This window comes from Cuculus canorus, chromosome 1, assembly GCF_017976375.1.
Source record: "Cuculus canorus isolate bCucCan1 chromosome 1, bCucCan1.pri, whole genome shotgun sequence".
NCBI classification, from domain to species: domain Eukaryota; kingdom Metazoa; phylum Chordata; class Aves; order Cuculiformes; family Cuculidae; genus Cuculus; species Cuculus canorus.
Window position 1 is genome coordinate 105,609,648 of NC_071401.1, and position 9,890 is coordinate 105,619,537.

The 9,890-nt window shown below is 37.3% G+C and overlaps 1 long non-coding RNA gene across 3 annotated transcripts in view; it reads right to left on the minus strand.

The window, feature by feature from the left end:
* The window catches only part of LOC128851003 (uncharacterized), a 110,310-nt gene extending 100,819 nt beyond the window's left edge, over positions 1-9,491 (minus strand). For all 3 annotated transcript variants that reach the window (XR_008448284.1, XR_008448283.1, XR_008448282.1), the window contains exon 1: positions 9,360-9,491. This is a non-coding gene — a long non-coding RNA (uncharacterized LOC128851003). The remainder of the gene's footprint in view (positions 1-9,359) is intronic.
* Between the last annotated feature and the right edge of the window lie 399 nt (positions 9,492-9,890).

Consider the following 9,890-nt stretch of genomic DNA (forward strand, 5'->3'; position numbering starts at 1 on the left):
TAGTATTCAGATTTTTTAAAGCTATCTCGAATCAGGATCATGAAGAATATTAAGGCCCTCTTAATGGACAAGTCATTAAAAAAGAGAACAAAACACATACATTTTATTGAGCAGAAACAGGGATGTATTACACATAGGTTGCTACAGTAGCATAACTCTATTTCACTGCAATGTATTACCCCTTTCGCAACAACACCAAGGTAAATGACATAAAAAAATTAAAAAAAGAAATAAAATAATAGAGTGTAAGACTGGAGTCCACTTCAGAAGAAAAACAGTGGATCTCATAGTGGTGTTGGTGTGACTAACCAGAAAAATCATGGAAAGAAATAAGAGGTGTAAAGCTGTCATGAACAACATCCTATTCTTCTTGTAGATAACCTTCACTTAAAGTCTGCTAACTTGTTTCTGTTTCAGAATCTACAACAATATTAACATAGAAATTTTAACTTCAGATTAGATTTTAACAGTAAACACGAGCATTGTGCTAAGATAGACATTCTTCTCTCTCCATCACAGAAGCCATAGATGTTTCTGTATGCAACTTCACAATTAGCTCCATACAGAAATGACTGGAATAGGTGAGAACTTCAACAACATATGACCACTAATTTTTATCTCAGCCTCTCAAAATAAAATGCTAACTAAATTTAGAAAACATTCAGCAGGAAATAAGAAAATATCACCTTCTGCTTTTCTGTTTTTAATGTCCTGCTGAAACAACCAGCAATGTATATACATACATAACATAAATATACCCTGTATACCCTATGTAATCTCTCCTATTTCTTTTAAGAGGTGAACAAAGACCATTCAGTACTTTAGGCCTGACAGTTATTTTCAGCACCCTGGAGTAACTGCCCTCCTTGTGCTCCATTTGTTTTGGAGCAGAGCCAGACAAAACACTCAAAGCTAAAGTTCACTATTTTTCCAAATACTTTAGTATTCTTTTCCACTGTTATAAAGGAAAAGACAAATTGGGTAGTGTCCTATTAATACTATAGTTTCATTGTTCACAGAGGGATTGAAAAGTGTCTGGGAATAAATCAAAACAAAGATTTTTTAGCAAGTCACCTAAACCTAAACATTTTTCGTTACAACTTTATGCTTGACATATAGAGCATTTATTTTATATAATATCAGTGTTCAAACTCTTTTATCCCTTCCTTCTGTTACAATGTTTGAGAAAGGGTAAAAAAGCCCAATGTGTTCTAACTTTCAGCCAGCTTCCTTTTTGTTTAAAGTATCTTATGCTGCATCTTTTGGATTTAATCGTAACATCCAGAAGGAAAATGATGTTCCATCCTGCTGACACTTCTGTCTTTTGTCTCAACAGATTAAAGTCTAATCTTCCATGGTAGGTGCTCTTAGCCCCTTAACCAAACTAGCGGTGTTTTGTACAGGCTCTAAAGGATGTACAGGCCTGAGCTATAGCCAGGCCAAGAACTCTTCTAGTTCCAATCTGTTCTCTGAAAACCCACAGAGGAGCAGAGTGATGCAATAAGATCGAGGCATATGAGCTTGGAACACTGATCATGCAATTAACTCACAAATAGTGAGTAGCTTCAGACTCATTAATCTTGTGGGTACAAGAAGTCTCATGCACACCTTTTTCTGCTGAATGTAATTTGACTGCAAGCCAACCACTTTATTCCATAAATATGACAGCCTAAGTAAGCCTTGTTTGAACTCTCCCTGTTAGGCTGTGTAGCTGCATGGAGGTGATCTCCCCTTGCATTGGGACACCTCTCAAGCTTGCTCTCAAGGAAGAGAGACCTTTCATTAACTGCACATCTTTGGTGAGTAACTGATGTTGTGCATAACCTTGTATTATAGTACACTAATATTTTGTCTTGGTAACTTTGACTTTTGTCTCGGTAACTTTGATTTTCACCTTGGTCAAATGATTGTGAAGTACGGTAATAGAGTAAACCTTGACATCGAAATTTAAGTTGCAACTTACATCATATTTCAATCAAATCACTTTCATTAACACCTTTACCAGTGTTTCTTTAAGAATGCACGTGAAGAATTACTTTCCCAGAACCAGAAAGTTAGAAGGAAAACAGTTTCCTTCCTCAGCATTTCCAAGTATCTTTCTTTAACAGCTTCTGGTTTAGAGAAACAGGGTTCTTTCTACAAAAATAACATTGTCTTTTACAAGATAATTTGATTTTTTTTCAGTCTTAGTAATAGGCCAGATTCATCTCCCTGTCTTCTGACTCTCTACTTCTAAAATACATGTTACTCATTGCTCAGTTCATCTGTTTGCAGCCAGTGCATGATGAATGATGCTAGGAGAGGACATATGGGCATCACTTCTGCACACAAACCCAGACGTTTCACCCTATCACAGCCATGGCCACTCAGCTCCTTACTTTTACACTCTGATAGACTAAGGAGTGCTCACAAGTTGCAGTCTATGGCCTGCCCTGCATAGAGCATTACCCTCCCTCAAAAGAGCAGTAAAATCTTCTACCACTCCAACTGCATTTGAGATAGATTGTCTACTGTAGCTTCGATCCCACCTTTTCTTTGAACCCAAGTTCTTGGACAGAGGCTTTAATGTAGTTACTGATACATGGGAACAGGTACTGCTGTGCTTATAATGAAGTACACCTTTGCCCTTATTAAAGGATGCTTAGCGTATATGTTTTTCTTGAGGCTTGTCACCAGTGAAGTATACAAGCAGGATAAATAACATGATAGCATGAAGCATGCCAAAATATTACTTACACTCCTCAAAGCCATTCCCATTTTACTCCAAATTCAGCATAGCCATGTGGTTAGTACAAACAGGTCAGAAGCTTATGGGTGAGAATAAAAGACCAAGGCAACAGAGGAAACCTTGTGGCTGGTGTCTACTACAGGCCACCTGATTAAGGGGAGCCTACTGATGAAGCTTCTTCCTCCACCTACAAAAGGACTCACACTCGCAAGCTCTCATTCTCCTGAGGGACTTCAGCCAACTTGACATCTGCTGGAAAAGCAGCACAGCAAGCTGTAGGCTATCCAGGAGTCTCAGTCTCCAGATGTAGGAAGAGGAAAGACCAGCATGACTGGACCTGCTGGTCAAACTAAGGAGCAAAAGGGAACTGCATAGGCAGTGCAAGCATGGACAGGTAACCTGGGAAGAGTATAGGGACACTGCCCTGCTGTGTCGGGACAGGGTCAGAAAGCCAAAACGCAGCTGGAGCTGAACTTGGAAAAGGAAGCAAAGAATAACAAGGTCTTCTATAGGTAGGTCAACCAGAAAAGGAAGGTTAAAGAAAACATACCGAAAATGGTGACCTCGTATCAACAGACAAGGACAAGTCTGAAGTACTCAACAACATTTTTACTTCAGTTTTCACTGACAACTGCTCTCCTCACCCCGCCTGCATCAATTGACAAATAGATGGGGACTAGGGAAGTAGAGAAGATCAGGTTTGTGACCACCAGAGGACCCTGAAGATATATGTCTATGGGACCTAATGAGGTGCATCCCAGAGTCCTGAGGGAATTGGCTGATGTAATTGAAAAGCCACTCTCCACGATATATCAAAAGTCACAGCAGGGGAAGTCCCCGGTGACTGGAAGAAGGGCAACACTGAACCTATTTTTGAAAAGGGTAGAAAAGATGACCCTGAGTACTGCTGATCTGTCAGCCTCAGTTCTGTGCCTCAGAAGATCATGGAACAGAGCCTCCTAGAAGCTCCCAGTACCTGAAGAGGGTGTACAAGAAAGCAGGGGAGGGTGTTTTTACAAGGTTGTGTAGTGATAGGGCGATGGGGGAATCATTTTAAAATTGGGAAGGGGAAGATTTAGATTAAACATTAGGAAGAAATTCTTCATGATGAGGCACTGGAACAGATTTGCCCAGGGAAGTTGTGGATGTGCTCTCCTTGGAAGTGTTCAAGGCCAGGTTGGATGTGGCCTTGAGCAATATGTTTTTTTGGAAGGTGTCCCCTCCAATAGCAGGGGGCTTGGGACTAAATGATCTTTTAAGGTCCCTTCCAACCCAAACCAGTCTATGATTCTATGATTCTGTGATTCTCACATTACCACTCAATAGCATGTAAACAGAAAGAAGGACTTGTAACAACTTATTAGAGCAGTGGTCCTATGCAGGTATAATCTTGTAGTAACTCAGTGGGCTCAATAATGTTATTTTGGTAAAACCGTCCCCAAAGATACTAAAATATGAGCAAATGTACCGTTTGATGCCAATTCATTGGGTGAGTTAGTTGTATTAGTATGCCATAAAATGTTCCTCCACTTTATCAAGTGCAGTCAGCAAGGACCATTTTCTTCACGGCACCATTCAACAAAAGAGTATCTATGTATGAATAGTGAAATTAGAAGCCTGCGCTTTGTGTAACACTTCTTTATGTTAACTTCTGTACTGTTTATATTTGCTTTTTCTTATTCTCCTAATACATGCAGCAGTGACAGAAGATAAAGACAAGAGACTGAAATGGAGAGTGGATTGCACTAAGCAAACTATTCTCACATGTAAGGGGAGAACTATAGACTGTTTTACGGTGCTGGAGTCTTTTCAGACAAAAGCAGTAGAGTTTTTTATACAAAGACATACAGCTAGAAAGATAGCATTTACAAATATGACCAAATGGCTTTGAAACTGTAAAAGGCATACTTTTTCCTCCTTTATTCCTCCTAAATTCTTTAAGGATTTAAAAAAAACTCTCAAAAGAGAGCTGGTATAAGAATTAATGTTTTCCTGTTGATGTTGCCCCATTTTTTGAAGTTAGGTATAATCTACTGTCATAGATACTCTCACAGGTAGTCAAGCTGCAGTCACAACTCCTGTTGAAAATAACAAACTTCTGTTAGTATTACACATTCCTCAAAGTATGCCACAGCAGCTTCAGTGGTAGAGAAGCGTTGTGAAGAATCAAATATGTAACTAGCCAAACTAGAAATATTTTATTTATAGAGCAATCCACAAGAAAATGTTTTCATCATCCTATGTCTCATAGGTGACTACATAATAAGAATACAAGAAAACTGGCAACTCGGTCTTGGTGCTGTTTCTCATTGCCTCTGGAACAGTGGCTGATTTGTTAATGTGTTAAGATTTTGTCTCCTTGTTCCAGCAGTTGCCTTTAACAGTAGGATTTAACGACTGTCTACAAAGACAAATCACATGCTAAAGAACTGACCTTGCTACCCTTGCCATATCTATGGGGCTAAGACGGGAAAAGTCTCATAGCCTCAGCAGTGGACCTGTTGCCAGTACAGGGGAACAGTCACTCTGCTTCCACCGGCAGGAAGAAATTCTGTACCATCTTTCCCAGTACTGTTATCTAACTCAAATACCCAGAAAACCTCTTTTAACAATATTGTTTTTATTAAATACCACACATATTTTCCTCAGTTTTCTATTATATGCAGTGTGCTATACTGAAGCCATTTCCTTTTATAGTTTGTAGTTACATTTTCTGGCTTGAGCTCTCTGTCAATTTTTTCCTTTCTTGCAATATGATCCCTACTGATAAAGGGGGCTTCAGCCTTTTTTAAAGAGAAGGAAATGATACTTGCTTTCATAAATAAAAATACTTCAATTATTCTTTGATACTTTTCCCCTTCTGTAACATGCTGGACTTTCATTTACCAGACCATCTCCATATGAAAACATATTGCTTGGCAACCTTGATGCAGACTTTTCTTCTGTTTATGTGAAATATGTAGCTACTTCACTAATATATTTTAACCCAGACTCTACATTCCTTGCCATTATTCTTTGATTCACAAGCTTAAAAAACCCTCTTCAGATCAGTTTCCCTGCTGTCATATTATCCTTTAGATATATTCTGAAGAAAGCTTCTTTTTCTGAATTGAAAAATGTCATAGCATGCTTTGTACTGTCTAATTTTTCATCTTATTAATAGCAATAATATAATGTATTTGAGCACCACAATATTTTCATAAGATTCATTGGGGGTCTATCTTTTTCCAACTCTAACGTACAGATAATGAAGCTTGGGGGTTGAAATAGATAGCCTGCTGACCACTTGAACCCAGAAAGATTAAAATGTATGATTCAAAGCTGTTCAAGGGATATAGTTTCTGTAAGGAAGATTCCTGTAGTGCTCTATCATTAACATCTAGACACTTCATACTGGAAAACTCTAAGGAAAGCAGGTATTCAATTGCTTCACATAGCCAAAGATACGTATTTAGAAGAAATGCTAGGTACGGGCGTAAGGGTCATTGAGCTGCATTTATACTGTCAATTAAACTGTTTGAAGACATTTCTTTTGCTTCTGTAAAGACTAAACTTTTAGGTGGCTCAAAAAGGAACAAGTAACTGAAGCAAAATACCTCCTCTTTTATTTCCTGTAAAGGAGGCAGAAAATAACACCAATAAATATTGAACAAAGAGAAAAAAAGTAACATGCTGATAATAATGCTTCCTATGACACTTCCTATTTTAGCCTCCAGAAATTAGAAGCCAAGGAAAAGGTATAATTAGTGAATTGGAATGCATGCAATAGTAAGATCAGCTGTACAGCATATATAACTTTTAATCAGAAATGATTTTTTATCAAAAGATCTGGTGTTCGTCTCTCTGTGTACACTGATGGACAGGGAACTTCAGTGGCTTTTCAAGATTTCAAAACGCAGATTTAGAGAGAAGTATTAAGTAGCTAAAAAGCACAAAAGATTCAATAACTCTCATTTTCATCAAAATTGTCTTTAATAATGAATGTTGTCAGATACCTTAAATGCAGAAAGTTTTATGCACACATAATTACATTGAAATAATTGTAGTCAACCAATATGGAGGTAATACGTTGCCTTGACTTCTTCTATCCTTCCTGAAGCTAAAGATTGTCTTGGATCACAGTCTAGGTACTTTCTACAAACTGTTATAAGAGATCCCTGGTCTGATTTGATGAAAACTCTAGACTAAGCCAAGAGTTTTATTGACTTCATTGAGGCTGAGTTTTCACTGACTTTTCAAAATAAAATTTGCAAACAGCTGAACAAAGAGCTTGAAACATACTACTTTAAAAGATATATTTAATTACTAAAACTCAGTAATAGTAGCAAATGTTATTTTATTTAAAATATAGCTGGGTTTAGTTATATTAAATATGATTTGTATCTCCTTGCTTTCTCAAATGAAACACACGTTGTAATTCCAAGGTATAATTTTTCCTTCTTACTTCACGAATAACAAGTCCAGACGTATTACACAAATTCTTTGTTGAGGATCATTTATCTTATCTGGAAGCCTTAAGATTTTGCTTCTGTATGAAATACTGCTGCTAAGTCAGAGTCATCTGCATTTCAGAGGAATATAAAGAGGTAAAACTCAAATTTTGTTCGACACTTTGTGCCTTGAGCATACAAATCTGATGGGTTTTATTACTGAAAAGTATTGTGGTTGTGAGAACAGGTGGAATATGACAATTCAAGATGTTCCTAAAATATAGTAAGGGATAAATAGCCTTCAATGTCTTTGACAGGTGCCTCCAATAGATAAATACTACCACTTCAGTCTCAAGGACTTTTTGTCCACAAATGAAACCTTTGGTAATCCATAGAAGTGGTGACAAATTGTCAGATTTTCAGCTTTATTTTTAGGAAGGCTAGAGTTCAACCTATCCTATCTGCTCCCCAGGCTATTGGCAGACTTCTTTGGCAGTTGGAAAGTTGGGTGGGATGCTATATATATTGCTGTGAAGTACACAACAAAACATCTTGCAAAGTGTTAACATTTCCTTTTCCCACTGATCAAAACTCCCACCATGAAACAGATGCACCAAAGATGAATTAAAGTTGAACTCATACAACGAGGCTTCACTTTCATGAGATCTGTATTGGCAGCTCAGATAACAAGAAGCTAGAGCCGAGCTGATCAAGGGACAGCAAACCCTTGTCCGGGCAGTTCAGGTGAAGTAATATTCACTTTTCTCTCCTAAATTCTAAAATCATATGGTATTTCTCACTGCCCAATCAAAAGGAGAGGACATCAAGATTTACTCTATTTTTATTAGCTTTTCATGGCCCCAGGAGTTCTCTCTCCCTATTGCATTACTGCTGAACTGAAGTGTTCTCTCTGTAAAATAGTTTTCATTGCTTCTGTGTCCTACATCAGAGTAGTAACTCTCTATTATATATGCAGCCTCCAAAGGAAGACTGTGCTTTCAGCAAGATAGGGAGAAAATGTGAGCAGCAACAAACATCCAGTCGGATATGTTTCCAAGGCAAAAAATATGCTTGTAGGTTGCAGCAAACCCAAAAGCAACATCCAAGTTTAGTAACATCAACTATTATTCTCCTCCTATTTGTAATGATTCATCTTAAAAGAAGCAAAAGAGTTTGATTTACTATACCTAAATTGTGTTTACAACTTTTGAAGAATTTGTCCTGGGAATCTTCTTAGCCTCTTACCAGTCCAAAGCTATTTTTATTGCCAGGTACATTAGTAGGTTATTAACAGAATGAATGCTCAGTTGCAATCCTCCACGAATTTTAGCAAAAAATGTTTGCATAGGAAAGATCACAAATTAAAGTACCTGCTACTCACTAATAAATTCACTAGGAGTGTGTTTCTTCAAAGCATAATGAGCAGTCATGAGCTTTTATCAGTATAAGAATAAAGGGAACTAATTTGACATTTCTGCCTTCTGTCTCTTTTGCACTCATATCAAAATTACTCCTCTGACTTCACTGGGACTGCTTCTACTTTGTAGTGGGTTTTGAAAATAACCATTATCTAAATTCTTTTATTTCAATGATGTTCTCATTTTTCTTGGACGTATTTTGAAATTCTGAAGAAACAGTAAATGGGACCGCCCTTTGCTTGTATGCACTCTTTTGAACTGAAAAACTAGGTATATGCTGAGCAAAGTCCCTTGATGCCTTGAATGGATACAACTCGGGACTGCTGTTTGCAAGATATCCTTCTAACTCATTTAAGCCCTTTCACTAATACTAAGCAGTCCTTTAACCAGTGCATTCTATTCCTCCACAGAAGTCAACACATCCTAAAAAAACTCACCCGAGGGGCTGGTTGAGGACAGAGAGTGTTAGCTTTTGCTATCTTCCATAGTTATACACCTGTGTAGATTCACTGTTTAACACTTTCTACATATGTACTAACAGAGAACATTGTATGTCTATGGGAGGTACAGCAGCCAATGCTGTAGCCAAAATATAACCAGAAACTTCAGATGTAAGCACATAGGTTGCAAATATTTCAGAACATGTTTTTTACAGGGCTGCATACAAAATCTTCAAACTAAAGTCATACATAACACATGGTACTATTGATACTACTTAAACTGTAACACAACAGTATATTAATGCTGATATATTCAGTTTTAACATAAAGTGAAAAGGCTTACCTGTGACCTTTATATGCAAAAAGCTGTGTTGAGGAACAGACTGTAGTGTCCATACTTGAAAAGAGTATACGGATGCATCCTGTGCCCATCTGAGACTTGGGCACTCTGATGTCTTTATGCATTTGTGCTCGTGATGTTGCAAATTTGCTCCACTTAAAAAGAGGGAGGTGTTTTGGTTTTTTTTTGCAGGCAAATCTTTACTGTCTTTTTTTGATCAAATAATATCAAGAATCTAGGACAAGCACTTAATATAGATGAAATTAAGGGAAGACCCACAATTTGTCTAGCTTTTGTGGGGACTGCTTACAATAATTTTAAGTCTAACATAACTTGAGAACTGCTTTCTTTCTATTGCTTTATGATAAAACTCTCAAATAAAGCAGAGCTGATGAAATTTCTTGTCTGCAATCATTTCAGATAAATCAAATAAATTACATGACCAAAAGGTTACACAAATTATTTAAACATCTGAGTGAAATCTTATGGGACCCATAAACATTTCTCAATGATGAAACACAACAATAAGAATTT